The sequence below is a fragment of the Triturus cristatus genome, chromosome 2_1, assembly GCF_964204655.1.
Source record: "Triturus cristatus chromosome 2_1, aTriCri1.1, whole genome shotgun sequence".
Taxonomy (NCBI): domain Eukaryota; kingdom Metazoa; phylum Chordata; class Amphibia; order Caudata; family Salamandridae; genus Triturus; species Triturus cristatus.
Window position 1 is genome coordinate 915023291 of NC_140581.1, and position 26140 is coordinate 915049430.

The window sequence follows — 26140 nt, forward strand, 5'->3', positions numbered from 1 at the left end:
TCTGTTGACCCTGGGCAATCCTCAGGTGCAGGGGTTCGGATGGAGGCACTGGCAGCGGTGTGCAGCACTGAGCTCACCTCCACCTTCGGCGCTGCCCCACCCCCTTGTGGAAATTTAGCTCGCAAACTGAACATTATCTGCGCCATCTTGCCCCTCCCCAGCACCACGCGTAGCGAATGCACAGCCGCCATTTTAGGCACCCCACTCTCTCCCCGCTCACTCTCGACCGCCAGCGCTTTCCCCTGGCGCTGCAAGCATCCCCCGCGCGCCGGCCACCCCCGCTCTCTCATACAGGCCATAAACCCTCTCCTTCTGCGCGACCCTGCTACGGAACCACTTCCAACCGACAACCCATACATGGTCATGCCTCTCCTTTGATAACCCCCTTCCTCTGCGCCCCATTGTCTGAACTGGTCCCAGGCCATCACCTAGCCCTGCGGATGCAGTTTACTGCCCCTACTGTAAGGGAAACACCCCACATCAAAGGGATTACAGTAGATCAAAGCCCCTACCCCCTGAGACCCGGCCAGTTGCACACACCCCCGGGAATTAGCGGAATTCCCTGCTGCGCGATAGCCATCTCCCACTGCGGGTAGGGTGGGAACTTCTACTGTATCTATGTGTGGGATCGGATCTGAGCCGGGGCTTCAGGGGATGTTCTTTCAGGCATCAAGGGAATCTCAAGAATGTACTATATGTAATAAAGCAATAAACCAGTGTATAAGAGACCAGGTCTCAGAGATGCAGTTAGAGCACCTCGTGACGATACCTTGCTGTCTGATCTGATGTGTTCTGCTCCGACGGAATAAAACTTTGTTTCCTGCCTTCCAGTCTCCGGCGCCTGCCTCTTTCATTGGTAAATTATCGAGTGGTATAAGAGGCGATTACCGCCGGGCAAATACTTGAAAGGTTATCGACTGAAACTGCCGCTACCATTTAACAATTGGCGTCCCAAACGTGGGGCCCATCAGCGACACGTGGATCCAGTGGGAGAGGTCCCGACGACAGAGTGAACGACTGCAACGATCGGGAGAGCTCCTGCCCAATAGACCCTCGTCTGGCAGCCGATCATCCGAACTTCACTGGTTCCGAGCAGACCTCTCTCGAGTGATCTACGGTCCTGACTGGGAACCATCAGGAGTGCCGCGGCAAATACGGAGAATAGAGGACGATCAGGCACTGGAGGCGGAAGACGAGAAACTGTCCACGCGGTCCGGGTAAGGTCGTGAAATACGACAAAAGTGCGAAATAATTGATTGATTGTTTGAATACTAGTATTGCTCATTGATTGTGCTCATTGATTGTTCTCTTTGAGATATTCGCTGTCTACAAACGGGGAGGAGTAGAAATACTCTCTCTCTCTCCCTTTGCAGATGGTGAAGGGTAGGTAACGCAGACTTTTGTCCCCGTTGAAACCCGTCGTGCCTATCTTTATCTCCCCATTGATTGATTGTCCGAACATTGATTGTTTTGAAGAATAGTGCTTTTTGAGATATTCTCTGTTTGCAAATAACGTAGAATAGGAAAAATTCTGTCTAGTCTTTGCAAATAGTGAAGGGTAGGTAACGCAGACTTTTGTCCCCGTTGAAACCCGTCGTGCCTATCTTTATCTCCCCATTGATTGATTGATTGATTGTCCGAACACTAGTTGTTCGATATTGGTTCTTTGGAGGTATTCTCTGCTTACAAATAACGAAGAATAGAGATATTCTGTCTAGTCTTTGCAAGCAGTGAAAAGATAGGTAGTGCTGACTTTTGTCCCCGTTGAAACCCGTCATGCCTATCTTCTCCCCACTGATTGGTAGTTGGTTCTGCCCGGACCGCTTATTAGAGGTGAACCACCCGGCTCCACTGGAAGGCACCCCTAATAAGGACATGTTCACTAAATATGGACTAGTCGCCGTAGCTTATAGCAAGCTGTGGCATAAATATACCAAGAAGGACCCCGAAAGTCAGTGGCCACTGATGGGATCCTTCGACGACCATAAGATAGAAGCGCTAGAAATAGCTCTGCGTAGCAATAAGACGACGCCTACTATGCTTGACAGTATCGGCATGTGGCGCAAAGAAACAACGCAACGGAAAAAGAGGGAAGAAGTAAAAGCAGAAAAGGAATTACGAAAGGCAGCTCACCTTGCCGCTAAAAAGTTAGAAGAAGACATAAAAGAGAGAAGGGAAACTAAACTAAGACAGGAGTCCGAAACCTCAGGCCGGTACGCTGTTAGGACCCCTTCTTTGCTCTACCCTGTATTGTCCTCCAAGCAGCAAACGAATGACGAATTACTGTTAGGTCCCCCGACCATTTACATGCCCCCTCCGTATGCACCCTCCCAATCGGTAGTGCAACACCCACAACCCCCGGACACGAACGAAAGCAGTACAGGGGCCTCGGCCCTCACGGCCTCCGCGCCGGCTGAGCCTCTTGTACTGAACCTAACGTCGACTACAACGATAGACGACCATGAGATAGGAAAGAAAGAGTCCACCAGAATGAATCGATTAGCTAAGGATGAACGAACAGGAATCGACAAGATAGTAAAGGCACTGGTAGGATCCTTTTTGACCTTACAAAAACTAAAATAACGCTAGGAGTTAGCCCTTTGTGGGACATATGAAACCAAGGGAAGGAGCGAAGCTCACGGTCGAGACGACCACGAGGTAGCCCGACTCCATTACTCTCGCTACCTAAACATGTCTGCCCTACTGCCCACCCCGCCCAATAAGCATGACAAAATCCCGCACAAACGGACGCCTGCTGACACCCACCATCGACGTCACCGAACTAGGGCTAGCTCGCGCACAATTGGGCTATGTTATTTTTCCGATTGCACAGTCACCTCCTGGTGCTCGTCATCTGACTACAAATATGTACAAACACTCCAACGAAGTAATGTAGTTATAACATTTTAATAACTTATAGGATATAACGAACACACCAACAGGGTAAACAGGTTAAAACACGTTTTAAAACAACTATTTACATGACGGTCTGCTGCAACCTCCATCCCAAAGCCTTAACGTCCACGTGACACCGTCCTCGCCTCTCCTTCCTCGAAATCGCAACATTGGCCTGTTTTGGGCGGTCCCTCTTAGTTGACTTTGGGCTATAAAAGCCATGCAAAAATCCATTGACATCAGTGGCGAGCGATTGTGCGAATAGGCCGGAGGCTATACGAAGCGCCGAAGTCCTGGCAACACCAAGGCGGAGCCCGCCACGCTGTGCGGACCTTCCCGTTTTCTTTCTTCTTTCTTCAATTATGGCTGCTGCCCTGGCGGGGGGAGGCGACGCGGACGGACCTCCCCCACCTCCCCAGGTGGAGGCTTGCCAGGCACCCCAACCGCCTTTGACTCGCCGGCCAGCTAAGCTGCACCCAACCGTCTTTCACTCACCGGCCAGCTAAGCTGCACCCAACCGTCTTTCACTCACCGGCCAGCTAAGCTGCACCCAGCCATCTTTTTCATCGGCCTGCTGAATTTCACCCTGGCACGCTGTGCGGGTCTTCCCAGTCACTTCTTCCTTCAATAACGGAGGGTGCCCTGGCGGGGGGAGGCGACGCGGACGGACCTCCCCCACCTCCCCAGGTGGAGGCTCGCCAGCAGATGAGGGCACCCCAAACCACACCTTTCACACGTCGGCCAGCTGAGTTGCGCCCTGCCACTTCATTCGCCGTTCGGCTGAGCCGGCACCCCTGCACGCGGCCGCCAGGCAACCACCCAAGCACCGGGTTCACCAGGACTGCCGCTAGCGCCCGACGTGAGGAGTGGGCCCCCGCAGCAAGGTAATCGGGGACCCACCCCGGTGGTGATACCATCCAAACTGCTGTCGTCACTGCTACTGGAATCACCCCGGTGGCAGCACCACCCGAACTGCTGCTGTTACTGCTGCTGGCTCCTCTCCGGTGACTGTACCGAAGAGCTGCTGCTACTGCTGCCCTTGAACTCCGGCGGTCGACCCCTCCGGTTCCAGGCCTGGCCCACCGTGAGACAATTCTGGACTCGAAAGCTTGTTTGCTAGGGCATGGGCCCCACCCTTGACAGAACGCTCCCCTCAGCCTTGCAGAATTGGTTGGAGTCATTTGACGTTCGACTCCTGCGGACTTCCGGTAAGGACAAAACCACCACCATTGCTCTTTTTGCCCCCGGGCGGCAGCCACCTTGCCTCCGCTTGATACAGTGAGACAGTAAAGCGTCGGCGGAAGAACCCGCCTGCTGCCCCGCCCTAAGAACAAACCGTGGCATTGCTACAAGGTTGCAGTGACGCAAAGTTGACGCTAACGAAAGTTCTCGAACTACCGAAAGGGATTCTGGTTCAACTGCTAATTCATGGAAAGACTTAGACTGTGCACTGGCCCGACCCCGCCCTAAGATGGCGCTGATGTAGGAGTGGCCTACAACTCCTTGTGGCGTTCCAGTCACGTGACATTCGTGTTAAAAAGAGATATATATACATGTATGCGATGCTTTCACACATGGCAGTGGGGGAGAGGGGGGAACCGATTTTTATGTTAATCCAGTGTTGCTCATGTTGCTCGACGCCTCTCACACCGTGGCCGGTCTGTGGCGGCTGTAGGCCCGTATTTCCATACTGACATTGTTTTAAATAAAGGGCTTCTTAAAAAGGAATTACGAACTCAGTGTCATGACTAATCATCTAGGTTGTTGAAGGTTTTTCTTTTGAATAAATGATTGTTACTCCTAAGCGAAAGCATACAGATAACACAGACACAATCTGCCTAAAAATCTTTTTGTTTAACGGAATTTGTACCCATCACGCCTGCCCTTTTTCCAAGAATTGTCAAATCAATAATGAACTATAACTTAAGGTATATGTCGCATGCAAGGTATGGTATCCTGCACCATAATACACGACCAATTGAGAAATACATGCACGACCAGGGAACGCGAATTTAGGAGATGAATGAACTAGAGCATCTTTGCCTCAAACTAAAGAATAATGGGTCCGTGGTATTACCCAACCCTGCGGCTAGCCTGGTACATGGTAGGTAGAACCTTTCGTGTCTGCGCGCGCTGGGGTATTTTGAATACTGCACCTCCCCTCCCCTCTTATTTCCCCTCTATAGGTCACGACGAAGTTCCGACTGAAGAGTGGAGTGGACATGGACCGCACCAAGTTCAACATCAGGGAAAACATAGACAAACGTTGTGAGATAGTGTGTAAAATTACAGACCACCATTGAGAACATGAAAAACTGTATGATATGATTGTGCGTGTGTACTACGATTATACGATATGAATGTGTATGCATTTCATGTTCGGATCACTTGAAGAGAGCGTCATTGTATGATTGAAGTGTGCGTCCACCGATCAAAGGGAGGAGAATAAAGGGTCAGACAACCCATAAGATGAACTACAAAATACTGAAGGTACGCAGCATGCATAGGAATAGAGGACAGGAAAGGAGAGGTCCCCGTGCTCGACGCAGCCCCGAGTCTCCGTCTTGACGCATGTACTGTCACACCCTATCCGGCATTTGTGTGTACGTGATCACCGAATTTATGTCTTTTTCCCGCTTGTGTTTTCTTACATGGAACAGACCCATGCTACTCCATGTTGTGTGTGCACCAAGTGACCTATTATCTTACCCATCTCTCTCTCTCTCTCTCTCTCTCTCTCTCTCTCTCTCTCTCTCTCTCTCTCTCTCTCTCTCTCTCTCTCTCTCTCTCTCTCTCTCTCTCTCTCTCTCTCTCTCTCTCTCTCTCTCTCTCTCTCTCTCTCTCTCTCTCTCTCTCTCTCTCTCTCTCTCTCTCTCTCTCTCTCTCTCTCTCTCTCTCTCTCCCCCTCCCTCGCAAAAGGCTCTTTCTTGCCCTCTTTCTTCTTGAATAAATTAACGACATACACCTCTTTGGTAAGTGTATAATTGGCCTGAACACAGTGGTGTTCGAACAAATTGATAGAAACAAAAACGACCATACTTTACCACGTTACTACCTCTCCTTTTTACAAACATTAAGCCTAATCGGCTGAGAAGGAAAGGACAGGTAAGACGACTGATGTCTCCCAATCTGACCCACAACACGGGGACTATATGTCAGTGGTTTTTGTTCTTAAAGGACACCATCTCCACCACCCAGAATTACCCCTGACCAATTGGCCCGGAATAGAATGTCTAAAGCACCCTGTTCTCCCAAAGATAACTCCAGCCCTATACTAGCCGTCTCAGAGTATCCCGAACAAAACAGCTGATGGCCCCTGTTTTAAACTGATAAAGGGTCACCTACTGTATGAAAAGGATACTCGTGAACGCATGACCATAGCACCTCGCACTTACGGGTATTACCAAACCTTGCATTATAGGGCGCAGAAACTGACACCTAGAAGGCCAGACGATGGACAGGGACACCCACAGAACCCTGCACCACAGCAGTAATTAATAGATTAGTAACACGCACATTAACATCAGAGTTAATAGACACCAATCATATAGTAACAGATAAGAGCATTTCCGCAACTACTCAGTGGTTGGGAGAGAGAATGAAGTATGTAAATGTCTTCCCTGCCAAGATCTCTAAGACTTTCGTTTCTTATAACCTATTCAAGGATAACCTGCAGCCATCGGAAGAGAGGGGTCGGATGTGACGCACAGTCTGGCTGCGGATCATAAAACATCTATGACATCGACCAAGGGGGAAGCGACGAAGCAACAAGAGTGTGAGACGAGGCACCATTATCAGAACGATGAGCGCGAAGGGCTACATCGAGGCCCCTGCTCACTGACCAGCGTGCCTGAAGTCTTAACCCGTCGGGCCCGATTGATGGGCCCAGTGCTGAAAAGATTCTGCTCTCCTTGGTCCGCATTTTTGATCTGATCCCATGCCACCCCATTCTCTCTTCCTCTTTTATTTGGACTATGACTTTGACCTACTACCGAGGAACAAAAGGCCGGCACCCTGTCTCAAAGGTACCTGTGGTGAACTGTGTTAAGGAACAGGACTGTGATCAAAGAACAGTGAGTGGTCACACCCTGCCACGTGAAGAAATCGGATTTGAACTGGACCTTAGTTCCACCGCCGGTGCTCAACAGTGCCAACGAAAGAAGAACAACAATGAGAGCTTACCAGTGATAGCTCTTTATAAACAAGGACACTGGAAAGAAGAACCCATGTCAAAATTGAAAATCCTCTCCCAACCACCTTATTATATTAACTATCTTCTTATCAAGTTTTCATGATGTTGCATCAATCACTTCCGACTGTACACTGAGAAGTTAAGAAAATGTAACTTTGTATAGTAACATTCATACAACACCAGCCATGTACACAACTATACTGCAACTTTGAATGTACTTCCTCCTCGCCTGCTTCATCAAACTGTATGAGACAATGTACAAATGTGTCAGATTACTCCTGCCTACCCTAAAGACTCTGTATCTTTAAATGTGTGACGAACATTGACGATACTGTAACTGAAAGGCTAACAAAGGCGAATATTGGCCGGGCAAGCTGGCGAGATATGTTAAAAGGGAGGACTGTGGAAATTTAGCTCGCAAACTGAACATTATCTGCGCCATCTTGCCCCTCCCCCGCACCACGCGTAGCGAATGCACAGCCGCCATTTTAGGCACCCCACTCTCTCCCCGCTCACTCTCGACCGCCAGCGCTTTCCCCTGGCGCTGCAAGCATCCCCCGCGCGCCGGCCACCCCCGCTCTCTCATACAGGCCATAAACCCTCTCCTTCTGCGCGACCCTGCTACGGAACCACTTCCAACCGACAACCCATACATGGTCATGCCTCTCCTTTGATAACCCCCTTCCTCTGCGCCCCATTGTCTGAACTGGTCCCAGGCCATCACCTAGCCCTGCGGATGCAGTTTACTGCCCCTACTGTAAGGGAAACACCCCACATCAAAGGGATTACAGTAGATCAAAGCCCCTACCCCCTGAGACCCGGCCAGTTGCACACACCCCCGGGAATTAGCGGAATTCCCTGCTGCGCGATAGCCATCTCCCACTGCGGGTAGGGTGGGAACTTCTACTGCATCTATGTGTGGGATCGGATCTGAGCCGGGGCTTCAGGGGATGTTCTTTCAGGCATCAAGGGAATCTCAAGAATGTACTATATGTAATAAAGCAATAAACCAGTGTATAAGAGACCAGGTCTCAGAGATGCAGTTAGAGCACCTCGTGACGATACCTTGCTGTCTGATCTGATGTGTTCTGCTCCGACGGAATAAAACTTTGTTTCCTGCCTTCCAGTCTCCGGCGCCTGCCTCTTTCATTGGTAAATTATCGAGTGGTATAAGAGGCGATTACCGCCGGGCAAATACTTGAAAGGTTATCGACTGAAACTGCCGCTACCATTTAACACCCTGTGGTGGAGACATCCCCCCTGCACCCGCAACACCTACCCTTCCCCCTCCTGTCCCTGCGGTGCCTGGTACTGCCTCAGATAATGACCCCCTGGTCGACAAATCTTGAGGTTCCTTTGTGCAGGCAAGCTAGGGGTAGACGCGGTCCCCTACGTCCCCCCTTGGACTTGAAATATGGACTGGTCATTGGCCTCTGTACATAGTCTATTTTTCGTTGTTTTTTTTAGTGCTGAATAAAGCCTTTATTTTTACTTTCAACACTATTGCATTTCAGGTACTTGATGTTGGTGCTGAGGCTCCCGGAGTTGGTGTTCTGGTAATGTGTTAGGGTTCAGAGAAATGTTTTTGTATGATGGTCATGAGGTGGACCATGGTATCTGTGTGCCATCACAATGTCTCTGCAAAGAATCATTGGTAGTATGTGTTAATTTTGTTTAGAGACATTGTCCCAAGGTGTGTTCCTTCCTCTGTGGCACCTGACATCTTCCCTGCAAACAGTTGCACATTTGATGTGCTGACCTGTGTCAACATTTCCTTTGTTGGTGACGGATCCCTTCAACAATGGCCATGCCTGCTCACCGATGTCTCCTGCTGAATCGTCTGTGCCATCCTTGCTAGTCACTGTACTTGTGTTTTGAGTATGTTGAAATGCCTTCATGGACAAATTCCCCCTTTTCAGCACTATGCATGTGTGTAATCACGGCCTACCACACAAATGGTACTTGTTATGCAGGATATTTGGGCACCTGACTGACAATTGTGGGCATTGTATCTAGGGGACTTCCACCCTATTCCTTCCATGAGAGACAACATCTTGGTGGCTGGACCAGCACCTGGACATTCCTATCAGTCCTGGGATGTGCGTGACAGTGTGTGTTCCCTTTGGCTATCTTAGTTTTGTAGGCAGTTACAAAACTATACAGTCTTGTGGCATGATATCAGGGTGTGTATTGTGCTGCATCCGCCATGGGTGGGTGTGCATGTGTTATATGTCCTCACACCCACATGTGGTGTGTCATGCAGTGTGTGAAATACATCCATCCTCCTGGGAGTGGGACAGCTGTCAGTGATGTGTTGTTATTGCACTATCATCATAGACCAACGTTAGGGATGCGTCCATACCACTATGTAGGTGTGGTCATCTGATAATGATGTACACCCCCCCCCCATATCTCTGTCCACTGCTGGGAATCATCTGCACCCACCCCCATGTCTCTGTCCACTGCTGGGATTCCTGTACACCCACCCCCATATGTCTGGACACTGCTGGTATTCATCTGCACCCACCCCCATGTCTCTGTCCACTGCTGGGAGTCCTCTGCGCCCACCCCCATGTCTCTGTCCACTGCTGGGAGTCCTCTGCACCCACCCCCATATGTCTGGACACTGCTGGTATTCATCTGCACCCACCCCTCATATTGCAGGCCACTGCTGGGAGTCCTGTGCACCCACCTCCATATGTCTGGACACTGCTGGTATTCATCTGCACACACACCTCATATTGCAGGCAACTTCTGGAAGTTGTCTGCACCCACCCGCATGTCTCTGTCCACTGCTGGGAGTCCTCTGCACCCACCCCCATGTCTCTGTCCACTGCTGGGAGTCGTCTGCACCTACCCCATGTCTCTGTCCACTGCTGGGAGTCCTGTGCACCCACCCCCATATGTCTGGACACTGCTGGTGTTCATCTGCACCCACCCCCATGTCTCTGTCCACTGCTGGGAGTCCTCTGCGCCCACCCCCATGTCTCTGCCCACTGCTGAGAGTCCTCTGCACCCACCCCCATATGTCTGGACACTGCTGGTATTCATCTGCACCCACCCCTCATATTGCAGGCCACTGCTGGGAGTCCTGTGCACCCACCCCCATATGTCTGGACACTGCTGGTATTCATCTGCACACACACCTCATATTGCAGGCAACTGCTGGGAGTCCTCTGCACCCACCCCAATGTCTCTGTCCACTGCTGGGAGTCCTCTGCACCCACCCCCATGTCTCTGTCCACTGCTGGGAGTCATCTGCACCCACCCCCATGTATCTGTCCACTGCTGGGAGTCCTGTGCACCCACCCCCATATGTCTGGACACTGCTGGTATTCATCTGCACCCACCCCCATGTCTCTATCCACTGCTGGGAGTCCTCTGCGCCCACCCCCATGTCTCTGTCCACTGCTGGGAGTCCTCTGCACCCACCCCCATATGTCTGGACACTGCTGGTATTCATCTGAACCCACCCCTCATATTGCGGGCCACTGCTGGGAGTCCTGTGCACCCACCCGATATGTCTGGACACTGCTGGTATTCATCTGCACACACACTTCATTTTGCAGGCAACTGCTGGGAGTCCTCTGCACCCACCCCCATGTCTCTGTCCACTGCTGGGAGTCCTCTGCACCCACCCCTATGTCTCAGTCCACTGCTGGGAGTCCTCTGCACCCATCCCCATGTCTCTGTCCACTGCTGGGAGTCCTCTGCGCCCACCCCATGTGTCTGTCCACTGCTGGTATTAATTTGCACCCACCCCTATATGTGTGGCCACTGCTGGGAATCCTCTGCACCCACCCACCCACCCACCCCCTTGGAGCAGTACACTGCTGGCCTGGACCTACACACACACCAATATGAAGGTAACATGCAGGGCCTGTCCGTAAGCCCACGTTCCTGGCGTGTGTACTGGTGCCGTAGGGGTACGTGTGAAACGCACCGTACCCACGCATTCATTGCGTGTGTACAGTCCGTATCAATGTTCTACTGGTGCCGTAGGGGTACGTGTGGAACGCACCATACCCACGCATTCATTGCGTGTGTACGGACCGTATCACTGTTCTGCTGGTGCCGTAGGGGTACGTGTGGAATGCACCGTACCCACTCATTCATTGCGTGTGTATGGTCTGTATGACTGTTCTACTGGTGCCGTAGGGGTACGTGTGGAACGCACCGTGCCCACACATTCATTGTGTGTGTACGGTCCATATGACTGTTCTACTGGTGCCGTAGGGGTACGTGTGGAACTCACCGTACCCACGCATTCATTGCTTGTGTACGGTCCGTATCACTGTTCTACTGGTGCTAGGGGAACGTGTGCAACGCACCGTACACGTCCACTTCCGTTGCTGTGGTACGCAGGGGTTGCTGGCCACGCCCCCCCAAGTGACCAGACCCTGGTGGTAATGTATGGGCTCCATATTATAGGTTTTGCTTTGGGTATGGGGTATGTTTCATGCCCCTCACCCCCCCTGGCCCCTGGGTGTTGTTCTCACCTTCTGCGGGGTGTGCGTCGGGTCCGGTGCATCAGGTCGTAGGCTAGGACGACCGGGATGACACGTACGATGGGGTTCATGGCATGTACGTCGCGTACCAGGGCTCCGTTGCATAGTGGTACGCTTCGGACTCTGCTTTTCCGGCTGTGTTTGGCTCCCGTAAAAAAAGAGCCGTACGGAGTGACATAGGGACGAATCGTACTTTCTGGGCGGGAAACCACTGCTTGAATGCGTCCGGACGTCGCGTACAAGCTGTTCCGGATCAGAATCATTGTTTTTTTTACCCGTACGGTCTTTTGTACGAAACGTACGGAAATAGGCTTTCTGTACGAATCGTACTTCCTAGGTTGTGCGGACAGTTTACCGGGTACGAGTCGTATGGAGAAAACGCTCCGTACAACATCTGTAAATTTCGATATTTCTCAAAAACTACTGAACGGATTTACACCAAATAAACAAAACCGTGCTTTCTAGACCAAGACCCTTCTCCCTTCCAAATTTGGGGTAATGCCGTTCACCCGTTCGACCTGTAGCCTTGTCTAAAGTTTCCAATGGAAATAACATTGAAAAAACACGTTTTGGGACCCCCCTTTTTTCTCGGCCCCCTTCACGAATCATCCCCAAACTTTTAACATAGGAGCTGATCTCAACAAAGAATTAGTTTTGAAAATTTTGCGAAGATTCGTCAATCGGCGCCAAAGTTATTGCGAATAGAATGTTGCAATTTTCCTATAGTAACTAGGTCCTAACTATAACTACCTACTGGCAACCGCCAATAGGTAATATACACACACATACATATATATATATATATATATATATATATATATATATATATATATATATATATATATATATATATATATATATTACCTACTGGCGGTCGCCAGTAGGTAGTTATAGTTAGGACCACGTTTCCATAGGAAAACCTCAACATTCTATTTTGAATAACTTTGGCGCCGGTCGACGAATCCTCGCGAATTTCTCAAAATAGGTGGGGCGCTATGCTCCGCTCCTACCCTGAAAGTCTCGGGGGGATCCGTCAAGCGGGGGCTGAGATAAAAGGGGGGTCCCAAAACGCGTTTTTCCCATGCATTTTTCCATAGGACCTTTAGAACGAGCTACAGCCCGAACGGCTGAACAGAATTACTCAAAATTTGGCAGAGAGGTAGTCCCTAGGTCAAGGAAGTGCCTTTTGTAGGTTTGGTGTAAATCTGTTCAGTAGATTCTGAGAAAATAGCCTTTAAATCAATATATATATCTGAGCCCGCTTACGGTACGCTTACCGTACGCTTACGGTAAGCGTACGGTGGCGTGCGCGAGCGCGATTCTGATTGGCTCTTAGATCTTAGTAAACATTCGAATCGGCCGAAACCAGGAAGCGGCGGCCGCCATTTTGTGTATTTCACTCTGAAAAAAAAGAGTGAAAACAAGGAAAGGGGGCAATGAGGAGAGTTACAGACCCCCTTACATTTGTGAGGGGGTCAAAGAAGGACTGTAAAGTACAAAGAAAACATTTATTGATTTTAAAAAAAATCACGGGGTACGCGTACGGTAAGCTTACGGTAAGCGTACGGTAGAAAAAAAAAAAAAAAAAAAATGAAAATCAGATTTAAGTGTTTAGATATTAGGGGGCTCTAAAAAGAGCCGTTGTGTTTATGAAATGATTTTTTAGTGGTACCTACAAGTAAGTACAGATTTGTTGACGTGCTTTCTTGCTTTGTCATCGCACCTCGTGCCCACCGTGCGTGCACAGCACTAACTGCGTAAAGTGGGCACGCGGTGCGCGAAGCGCACCGCGTGCTCACTGTGCGCGCACGGTGCGCGAAGCGCACCGTACACGCACGGAACGAACTGCGTTAAGTGGGCGCGCACGCCACGAATGGCGTAAAGTAACTTAGCATTTAAAAAACCGTACAAATTCACTGAAAAAACCATAGGTTTCACACACGTTATAGTTAGGAATTAGCATTTAAAAAACCTTGCAAATTCACTGAAAAAACCATAGGTTTCACACATGTTATAGTTAGCGGAAATTTTACTGATAAAAAACCAATGAAATTCCCCCGTTATAGTTAGTGCAGGCAACTATAACTCACGCGACCGCAATCTTCTGCTGATGACATATGTGTCTTTATGAAAAAAAAATATTTGTAATATATGTATAGCTAAAAATGTATGGAAGAAGACATGGGCAAATAAGTGTCTAAATACAGTATTAGCATCAGCAGAGGATTGCGGTCGCGTGAGTTATAGTTGCCTGCACTAACTATAACGGGGGAATTTCATTGGTTTTTTATCAGTAAAATTTCTGCTAACTATAACATGTGTGAAACCTATGGTTTTTTCAGTGAATTTGCAAGGTTTTTTAAATGCTAATTCCTAACTATAACGTGTGTGAAACCTATGGTTTTTTCAGTGAATATATATATATATATATATATATATATATATACAGGCACACACATACATATATATATACACACATACTGTAGAGACACTTCCTTCCATGTTGAGTTCCCACAAAGGATATCCAGATACCATCCCATGGAAACAGTAGGCACAACCAGGTCATTTAATACAACGGTGTTCTGTTCCATTCTTTAAATATATATGTACACGCCACCTAAAACAATTAACAAATCAAATGCTAAATATAAAATAAATTAACAAATTAAATAAATAATAAAAGGTATATTTTGTAAAAATATTTCAAAAATATATATTCTACAAAATATACAGATGTTTATATATGCAAATAATATATAAATTAAACAAATAATAATATGACATATATTTAAAAAATATTAAAAAGGTATTAAAGTCTTGGAACTCCAAACTGTGCAACAGTAGGGGAAGCTTTGTACTCCAGAGAAGTAAAATATGCTATTCCCACTCCAGTGTGTGCAACAGAAGGGAAAGTGTTGGACTTCGGAGGGGTTATATTTACTATTCCAACTCCAGTTTGTACAACAGTAGGGAGAGTGTTGGACTCTGGAGGGGTAACATTTGCTTTTCCCACTCCAGTTTTTGCAACAGTAGGGAAACAGTTGTACTCCAGAGGGGTAACATTTATTATGTCCACTCTAGTCTGTGCAACAGTAGGTAAAGCAGTGGACTCTGGAGGGGTAAATTTACTATTACCACTCCAGTCTGTGCAAAAGTAGGGAAAGTGTTGATCTCCGGTGGGGTAACATGTACTATTCTCACTCCAGTCTGTGCAACAGTAGGGAAAGCAATGAACTCCGGAGGGGTAAAATATACTGTTCCCATTTCAATCTGAGGAACAGTAGAAAAAGCATTTGACTTCAGAGGGGTAACATTTACTATTCCAACTTCAGTCTTTGCAACAGTAGGGAAAGCTTTCGACTCCGGAGCGGTAACATTTACTATTCCCACTCTGGTCTATGCAACAGTAGGGTAAGCGATGGAATTCAGAGGCGTAAAATGTACTATTCTCACTCCACTCTGTGCAACGGTAGGGAATTTGTTGGAATCCAGATGGGTGATATATACTTCTATTCCCATTCCAGTCTGTGCAACAGTAGGGAAAGCGTTGGACTTCGGAGGGGCCAAATTTAGTAATCCTACTCCAGTCCGTACAACATTAGGAAAGCGTTGGACTCAGAAGGTGTAAAATTTGCTGTTCATCCACTGAAGTCTTTGCAACAGTAGGGAAAGTACTTCTCGTCAAACACATAACATATTTAAAACATAGCCCTATTCATTTATAACAAATATAACAAATATAACATATATATATATATATATATATTCACTTAAAAAAAACATAGGTTTCACACATGTTATAGTTAGCTGGAAATTTCACTCGTGAAAAACCATTGAAATTCCCCCGTTATAGTTAGTGCAGGCAACTATAACTCACGCGACCGCAATCCTCTGCTGATGACGTCAGATATTACATCACTGTATTTAGACACTTATTTACCCATGTCTTCTTCCATTAATTTTTAGCTATACATATATTACAAATATTTTTTTTTCAGAAAGACGCATATGTCATCAGTGATGTAATATCTGACGTCATCAGCAGAGGATTGCGGTCGCGTGAGTTATAGTTGCCTGCACTAACTATAACGGGGGAATTTCAATGGTTTTTCAAGAGTGAAATGTCCAGCTAACTATAACATGTGTGAAACCTATGGTTTTTTAAGTGAATTTGCAAGGTTTTTTAAATGCTAATTCCTAACTATAACGTGTGTGAAACCTATGGTTTTTTCAGTGAATTTGTACGTTTTTTTAAATGCTAAGTTATGTATTTGTTTTTTTTTTTTAAGGTTTTTCACCGTTTCTACCGTACGCGCACGCTACGCGTACTCCGCGATTTTTCGCAAAAAAATTAAAGGAAATTTTGGCCCTTGGGGGTCCTTCTGGGACCCCCTGACAAAGGCTAGGGGGTCAGGAACTGTCCACCCTGCCCCCTTTTCACGTTCTCCACCTTTGTTTTTCACCCCCTCAGACTCCGAGAGACAAAATGGCGGCCGACACTTCCTGCTTTCGACCGATTCGAATGTTTACTAAGATCTAACAATCAATCAGAATCGCGCTCGCGCACGGCAGCGTGCGCGTACGGTAAGTTTTACCATACGCGCACGGTGCGTGCTTATAGATATAAATACACTTTTAAATGCTATTTTCTCAGGAAATACTGAACAGATTTACACCAGACCTGCAAAAAGCACACCCCTGACCTGAGGTCTACCTCTCTGCCAAATTTCAAGTAATTCTGTTCTGCCGTTCGGGCTGTAGCTTGGACTAAAGGTCCTATGGAAAAATGCATGGGGAAAACCTGTTTTGGGACCCCCCCTTTTTCTCAGCCCCTGCTTGACGAATCCCCCCGAGACTTTCAGGGAAGGAGCGGAGTGGAGCGCCCCACCTATTTTGAAAATTTCGCGAGGATTCGTCAATCGGCGCCAAAGTTATTCCAAATAGAATGTTGCGGATTTCCTATGGAAACAGGATCCTAACTATAACTATCTACTGGCGACCGCCAGTAGATAATATATATATATATATATATATATATATATATATATATATATATATATATATATATTCACTGAAAAAACCATAGGTTTCAGGGGTGTTATAGTTAGCTGGACTTTTCACTTGTACAAAACCATTGAAATTCCCCCGTTATAGTTAGTTCAGCTAACTATAACTCGCGCGCCCGCAATGCACTGCTGATGACGTCACATATTACATCACTCATGACATGGTCAGTGACATCACTCATGACATCACTGATGACATCTCAAATGACATCACTGATGACATCACTGATTACATCATCCAGTGAATGTGTGTTTTTCTGAAAATTAAATATGTTTTATATATGTATATCTCAAGGTCGATGGAAGAATAAATGGGTATATAAGTGTCTAAATGGATGATTTGTTTTTGAAAAATTGATTGTGTAACTGACTGATTTAGTGTATCATAGTGAATACATGGCTTAGTGAGTAATGTTTAAATATGTAAATATCTGTATCAGTCTCTCACTTTGTGTATAAGTGGCTGCATGGGTTGGTGAGTAGCTACATGGGTGTCTATATAGGTTATTAGTTGGTTTTTTGAGTATCAGTCTGAGTGTCTGCATGGTTCGGTGGGGGGGTATTACGTAGTGCATAGTTGCATGAATGAGTGACTCACTGTTTGTATGTGTTGTAGACAGCATGTGTGCAGGACTGTATGGGTGGATGAGTGTGTGTATGGGTGTGTTAGTGAGTGAATGACTGTCTCAATAGTGTCTTTATGAGTAACTACATATGTTTTAAACTAGTATATGTGACTATTGGTGTATATAAGTGAGTATATGTGTGAGTGAGAGATTGAAAGAGTTCCTGTATGAATAAGTATGTGTTTCAATAAATGATTGTTTAAAAGACTAAGTATGTGTAAGTTTCCGTAGAAGTAAGTGTGGTGGTGTGTGTATAACTGTATATGCAAGTAAATGTATGTTTGATTCTTTATTAGCATGAGTGACTATGTGTGTGAGTAACTCTATGGATGAGTGGCATTGTGTAACAGGATGTAAAGGTGTATGAGTACATATGATGAGTGAGTACATGTATGAGTGACTGTATAGGACTGTTGGTGAATGAGTGGATGTGTATGTGGATCTTAGAATTACTGAAGAGGTTGTTGTTACTGGTATTGGTATGTTCATTATTTTGAAAATTGTAGTCTCTATTTTTGAATGTGTGTATCAAAGGTTATATGAGGGTGAGAGGAGGTCTGCCACTCTATCACAAGGATGATGTCATCAGTGATGTCATTTGAGATGTCATCAGTGATGTCATGAGTGATGTCACTGACCATGTCATGAGTGATGTAATATGTGACGTCATCAGCAGTGCATTGCGGGCGCACGAGTTATAGTTAGCTGAACTAACTATAACGGGGGAATTTCAATGGTTTTGTACAAGTGAAAAGTCCAGGTAACTAAAACACCCCTGAAACCTCTGGTTTTTTCAGTGAATTTCTGAGGTTTTTTAAATGCCAATTCCTAACTATAACGTGCCTGAAACCTATGGTTTTTTCTGTGAATTTCAAAGGTTTTTTAAATGCTAATTTCTAACTATGCCTACAGAGATAGGACATGTGAAGAAAGAAGAAAAAATGCACAGAAAGAAAAAAAAGAAGTGCAGAAAGAAGCAACAGAAGTCCTCAAAGACGAAGAAAAGTGCAGGAAGAAGGATAACGTGCAGAAAGAACAAAAAGAAGAGCAGAAAGAAGCCTTGTTGCAAAATCATCCTGTACCCTCAACTTTTTCAGACGGATACTGGTGGTAACTGAGTCTGACTAACCAGTCCTAGAGCCAGTGCTATGTTAAAAGACACTTAGAATACAGTGAAAACACCTACATACACTAGGGAACATTATGCGTTGGGGTCCCCCTGTGATTAGCATGACCTCCTCTGTAAGCCCCTAGTATATAATAGGGCAGGGGGATTAAAACTACCTCTTAAAACAGGCCACAGGGCGTTTTTGCACACGTTAACTCAGGCCCCGTCCCCTCCCTTCACCACTGTGTAAACACGCCCTGTGTCCGTTTTTAGTTGGGAGATTAAGTTCATTTGAATCCTGAGGGTCCCTAGGGTCCAACTAGCGCACTAGGTACCTCCAGTAAGTGCCACAGAGCTGCGTTGCAGAGAGGTGTAAAAAGTGGCACGGCCTGGACCACCTCTCTGCAATGCAGCTCAGTGGCACTTACTGGAAGCACTTGGTGGGCTAGTTTGCCCCCAGGGGCCCTTAGTATTGAAGGGAAATTATATCCCCAATTTAAAACGTGCCATAGTGCGTGTTTGCACACGTCACCTCAGGCCCCGTCCCCTCCCTTCACCACTGTGTAAACGCGCCCTGTGGCTGTTCTAAGTTGAGAGATTAAGTCCCCTTGAATCCTAAGGGTCCCTAGGGTCAAACTAGACCACTAGGTACCTCCAGTAAGCGCCACAGAGCTGCGTTGCAGAGAGGTGTAAAAAGGGGCTTGGCCTCAGAACACCTGTCTGCAGCGCAGCTCCCTGGCGCATACTGGAGATGCCTGTTGGGCTGGTTGGCCCTCAGGGACCCTCAGTATTGAAGAGGAATTAATTCCCCAACTTACAACTCTCCAGGAGGCGCGTTTGCAGAGTGCTGCAAGGAGGGGGCGTCGCCTCCGGCATGATGCCAGTCTTTTATTTATTTTAATTTTTTAAGAAGGAGGGCTGTGTGGTTCCCCTTCTTATTCCAATTTATTGGCCCTGATGACCCCATCCCCCAGGGCCTGTCTCCTAATTATATTTTTTGACCCCAATCCCCAGGGCCGGCCACTGTTTTTTATTATTTTTAAAAAATATATATTTATAGACACACCTAGGACATGCTGGACAAACCGTACGTACCTATCACCATGACGATTTGCGTGATATTCATTAAAAGGCGACTATGCATACAATGAATCCACGTGGAATGTATTTACACCACTAGTGAAGCTCTGACATGTCTGATGCCCTACCGTGCGTAATCCCGGTAGACACCCTTGTCGTTTATTTATACAAACATGGGTAGCTGTTGACGGGCACATTTAATACACATGCACACCAAGCCATTCAAAGGGGATTCGACAAAAATTCGACCAAAACTATGCAAGAAACCCCCCTCACGATTAATAAAACACACATCCACTGCCGGATGTGTAATACTTTTTATTTTACTCTCTGGAAAGGGGACGAACATCACTTGAGAGTCACAGCGCGCTCCTGGCAGAGCCCAATGCTGTGTTACACCCACCATTGCCTGCTGAGTGCCACACACCTCTGTGTTGTATTCCACTAGCTAGTGCATATGCTATGACACTCTCTAGCCCATGTGCACTGTAACACCACCCCGTGAATATGTCATGCCACACTTGTCTTCGCATGGGTTATATTGCCCCAACTAACGTGCCTTCCTCGATGCCTATGTTATAACGCACAGTGCTATGCCATACATATTACAATCTGGGATCCATATCTTTGTCACAGTGCATATGCAACGTTACACTCCCCAGCACATATTTTATATTACAACTTTAGAGACTAGTTAGGTTACACAACACTGCCCTGTGCATATTACACTCCAAGGCGCATATCGCATAGCACGCGCTAGTGCCTGTGCTATCTCGCGCTCTCCAATGAATCTTTCATTGCGCACAGTGTATTGCATATTATATTTCACGCCCGGTGCATCTTATATCACACTTTTTGGTGCATAGTTTATACCATACACTATATCTAGTTTTCATTTTCAATCGTGCTCTCAGGACTATGTTCTATATAACACTGTTTTCACCTACCCTTTTCACGGGGATTACATTTTGCGATAGGGGGTGGAGGGTCAGGGGGTGTTTCTGCCAAGTGAGCCCGGAGTCACAGTCACAAACGTCCTCTTCTTCCTGAATAAAAGTGAGATTATGCTGCATACTTGTTCATATTTTAAGTAGTTCGCACAGACACACGTTTTAAAAACAATAAAGTTCCTAATACCCGCCTTCTCTGAACAGTTACCTTGCTGCCCCATCCCCCTCCTACCTATCCTCTGTTGTGTGAATCCATGGACTAGCCTCCTCCCTCCTGCCATGCATGGTCTGATGTGCTGCCACTGCCCTCAATTTAGTATGATGTACCAGTCCACTCCTCCTGCCCCCGATTGCCCAATTCTTTGTCCCATCATTGACCTCCTGCTTAAACTCTGTGCTTAGCTTGCTGCCCCTATTCTCCTTCCCCCTGCCCTCCGATGTCTTTGTGCATGCCCCTGCTCCATCCTTTTTGCCCACCATGTTCCATGGACCTGCCACTCCTATCTACTCTGAGTGTTCTGTTGAGCTGCCACTCCCCTCCCTCCTGCCTAGCATTGTCAGATGACTGTAACCTGTCCCTGCAACCTCCACCCTGCCTGTCCACATGCCATGCCCCTATCCTCTTCCTCCTGTCCACATGGTCCATTGTACTGCCACACCCTTCTGCCCTCCCTGGTCTGTTGTGCTGCAACTGCTCCTCCTGCCTGCCCCGTGCGGTCTGTTGTGAGGCCCCTTCCCCTGAACTTTCTTGTCTGTGCACAGGTCCTGACCCTCCCTTCTATCCTCCATCGTCCTTTGTGCATGCCCCTGCACCCTCCTTCTTGCCCATCATAGCCATTGTGCTGCCACTAACCCTCCCACTTGCCATGCATGGTCTTCTGTGCTGCCATGGCCCCTCCCACCTTCCCTGTGTGGTCAGTTAGCTGCCCCTGATCCCCTCCCACCTTCCCTTCATGGTCTGTGTGTATGCCATCACAGTCTCACTGTTGCTCTTCATGGTGTGTCTTGCTTCTAGTGCCCATCCTGCCTGACCTCCATGGCTATCTTGCTGCTCCTGCCCTGCCCCCTTGCCCCCAGCCCTCTGTTTACATGTGCAGACCCCTACTCCCTCCCTCCTGGCTTGTCTGTTCCATTGTAATGCCCCTGATCCGTCCCTCCTGCCCTTTATGGTCTATTATGCTGCAGCTTTCTCTCCTGCCTGCCCATTATGGTCAGCTAGCTACCATTGCCTCTTGCCCCTCTGTTCTCTGTTGTCCATGTGCATGGTCCTGTCCCCTCCCTCTTGCTTTCTATGGATTGTTGTGCTGCACTCCCGTCCCGCATGCCCTGTGTGGTGTATTGTGCTGCTGCAAACCCTGATGCCTGCCCTGCAGGGTCAGTTTGGTGCACCTCTCCATGTCCCTCCTGTCCTCTGTTATCCAAGTCCATGTCCCTACCCCATTTCCTTCCATGATCCAATGTACCATACTTGAGAACATTTTGAACTTGGTAAGAGGGAGATTTTGAAAAAAAACTGGGGTATTGATTTTCCCCTTTGAGTTACATTGAAAAAGAGGAGATTGTAGACAGGAGACAGATCAAATAAAGCCCATTTGAGCTTAAAAACATTGGACGTTTCCTGGCTGAATCGGGTCTGTTGGCATGTATGGTTGTACTACCATTGCCTCTTCCTTCTGCCCACAATGGTCTATTACATTGCCACAGCCTCTCTTGCAAGTCCTATATTGCTGGTTTGTTGCCCCTGCCCCCCTTTCTACTGCCCTCCATAGTCTGTTGTGCTGCCACGGCCCTTCCTGCCTGCTCAGTGTGGTTAAATTATTGCCTTTGCACCCTACCTGCCTTCAATTTTCAGAGTCCGTGCCCCTGGCCTCTGCCTCTCAACAGTATCCTAATGAACAACTAGATTGCTAACATTCTATATTTATTACAAAAGTGTGGAACGCCTGACGTCATCTTGATGTAATCAAAACTGTAATACCTAGAGCATTTCCTTTAGAAATTACATATATGAGAGGGTCTTATTGGCATCAAAATTATGGTTAGTGCTCTAAAAGACTAAAATAAGGACATATTTTCTGAGTTTTCAAATAGCGACAAAGCACTTTTAAATCATTTGTTATCTTTATGTTTTTTTATCCAGTTGACCACTTGATTAAATGTTGCACTTAGGGGAGAGGATGTGGTGTTACTTCCAGAACTGCAGACTTTGCAACTGGGGACCAGGTTGGAGTTTCTGCTTCAGCTCGACATTCTGTGATTCTGGTCAAATCACTTAGTCTCCCCATGTCTACAACCAAAATGAATTTGTTCTTGTGTGATGTAACCAATGCTCATGTAAAGCACTCCAATACCTGACAAGTCTGCACTATATAACACTGCAAAAACACAAAATAATAAGTGTTTTGCACACTTCTGTCATTGGGCTATATTTGGGCTACATCTGGGTGATTTTGGGCTACATTTGGGCTCTTTTGTCTCCGGTGGCCATTTTGGGAGATTTATTTGTTATGAAGTTTCCTAATTTCCTCATGTACTGCAGTCTCCTCAGTAGTAAATGCTTTCAGTTTTTTACTTTGATTCCATCATGAAGGTATTCAGATATGTCACAAATTTGCCATAAATTCTGAATGTTAGCACTCTAGTTGCTCATTAGATCACTGTAGTAAAACTACTGTTCACCATGGAAGTCTGCTCCTGGTATTAAAAGTTCATGTTTCAGTCTGCATGTCAGAATTTTTTAATGAAATAGAAGAGGATTTGAGAAGTCACTCAAAATGTGCCCTCATTTTCTTTCTTCAGCATTAATCATAATTTCTATGGCAAAATGAACCCCCTCATTGTGTTCCTTTTTAAATTAAATGTTTTAAGTGTTACCAGTTTATTCCAATCAAGATGGCTTCAGGTGTGCAATACTTTTGTCATAATGAAGACAGTAAGCGCTCTAGTTGTTTTTAAGAACACTCTGGGACATTCTGTCATTGGGCTATACTTGGGCTACATCTGGGTGATATTTGGGCTACATTTGGGCTCTTTTGTCTCTGGTGGCCATCTTGGGTGACTTATTTGTTATGAAGTTTCCTAATTTCCTCATTTACTGCAGTCTCCTCAGTAGGAAATACTTTCAGTTTTTTACTTTGATTCCATCAAGAAGGCATTCAGAGATGTGTCACACATTTGCCATAAATTCAGAATGTTAGCACTCTTTTTGCTCATTAGATCACTGTAGTAAAGCTACTGCTCACCAGGAAAAACTGCTGCTGGTATTGAAAGTGCATGTTTCAGTCTGCATGTCAGAAGTTTTTTATTGAAATAGAAGAGGATTTGAGAAGTCACTCAAAATGTGCCCTAATTTTTCTTTCTGCAGCACTAATCATACTTTTTATGGAAAAATGAACCCCCTCATTTTGTTCCTTTTTAAATTAAATGTTTTAAGAGTTACCACTTTAATCCAAGCAAGATGGCTGCAGGTGTGCCATACGTTTATCATAAGTAGGACTGTTAGCGCTCTAGTTGTTCTTTGGAACACTCTGGGAAGCTGCAGTAGAACACAAAGGAATCAACTGACAGTCTCTGCCCTTGTTGGATGTACATGTTTTACTGAGAATGTCAGACTTCATTCTCACATGACTGAGAAAGATAATGTGAATTTACAGAAAATATGCTCTCAGTTTAGCTTATAGATCACCTTCCAAACCTCTGTGGGAAAAGCATGAGAAAATATTTTTCTCTCAATCATGATTTCCCAGCAGAAGGCTTTTTCACATGGTGAAATCACCTTAGAACATACCACAATTCCTAAAATGAGTATGGTACCATCAACAAATGATTTATAATGTAACTAAAGTCTTAAAACCTTCTATTAACTGCAATGCTTTTTAATGAGGTGCTATCATGTATATTGGTCCCAAGATGGCTGCCAACACTTCTTGGATGAAGTGCTGACAGCCAATCAGATCTCAGGATGAGATGTGTGGTTAGGCTCCGCCCACATATATATATGATTTTACTTTTGATTTTCTCAGGAACTACTGAACAGATTGACACCAGACCTGCAAAAGGCACGTCCCTGACCTGAGGACTACCTCTCTGCCAAATTTCAAGTAATTCTGTTCAGCCGTTCGGGCTGTACCTTGGACTAAAGGTCCCTATGGAAAAATGCATGGGGAAAACGTGTTTTGGGACCCCCCTTTTTTCTCGGCCCCTGCTTGACGAATCACCCCGAGACTTTCAGGGTAGGAGCGGAGCGCCCCACCTATTTTGAAAATTTTGCGAGGATTCGTCAACCGGCGCCAAAATTATTCCAAATAGAATGTTGCCGATTTCCTATGGAAACACGGTCCTAACTATAACTATCTACTGGCAACCGCCAGTAGATAATATATATACATATATATCTATCCTGATTACCGCGTTTGCCAGCCTCGGTAATCCTCCGGACGCTTACAAAGTAGGTACACAAACCAAAATGAAGTGCAAAATCAATTTTATTTGCCCAGAGCGACGGCCACAACGTTTCGGCTCCTCAGAGCCTTGCTCACATGACAGCGTCTCTTACAATGTGCCGGACTTTTAAAGTGCCAGTGTAGATTTCAAATAGCATCATGTGGGGGAGACATCATTACCACTGAAAAAATACTACTACAACAAACATAGTGGGACCACACAAATACGTAAATAACCCCACGTAGCACATGTTACACTGTTATATCATATACAGTACTGAAATACAATCAAGGCATGAATGCCAATTCAGTCAACATAGAGTAAGTGTAAAATAACAGTATGTACATAAACTGATTGCTGCTGACTAGTAATGCTGCCATCTATATGGCAATGTACACAGCATAAAATCAATAACTGATGGTAAAAATAGTCCTCCCCCTATTTGATGAGAAAAAGTTACCGTGAAGATTTAAAAGTGTGCTAGTGCTTGTACTGATGGTTGAAAGAACAAAAATATCAGAAATGTGCATCATCAAGTAAATCTTGTATTCTGGTGCATCACATAAAATCTATATTGCTAAAAACAAATTCATTTCATTCGTATTCGTAAATTCAATAAAGTCTACGGAGTCAGAGTTAGGTAGGGAGTCACTAATCCTCATAATGGATTTAAATTTGGTTTACTACTAGGCTGCTAAAGTCGGAATCATCACAGTATATCCCAAGATGTAATCCAGAGCATAAGGGCGAATACAAATGTGCAAAATTCCTGCATACAGTACAATTTATCTGTAATAAATAGTAACATAAATAACAAATAAATAGCCATAAAAGAGAAGAATAAATAGATTAAGACCAATGTCTAAGAGAGTATAAATTGCTATATACACATCTGATCCTAAGTCCTTATTGCAAATTTTTAGATTAAATCTTGTATGGAATACAATCATGGGCCTCATATAGCTGTTCTTCACGTAATGTAGCTGATACAGTATTTTGGACATGTAATTAGCCTAAACACGTGTGTAGGTTCTCTGTAATTTTAAGACCTGATGGGGACTTTGTATCAAGTTTTAGAATATAACGTGTCTCAAGTCTACGTAAGCAAGATTCTCTGTCCCCACCCCTCCTACTGGGCACAATGGTGTCAATGACATAGTATCTAAGACCCCTGATGTCACTTTTGTGGGCTTCTCTGAAGTGTCTGGCAACAGGGTAGGTGTTATCCTGATTGGAAATTGCACGTAAATGTTGCAGTATACGTTTGTGTGC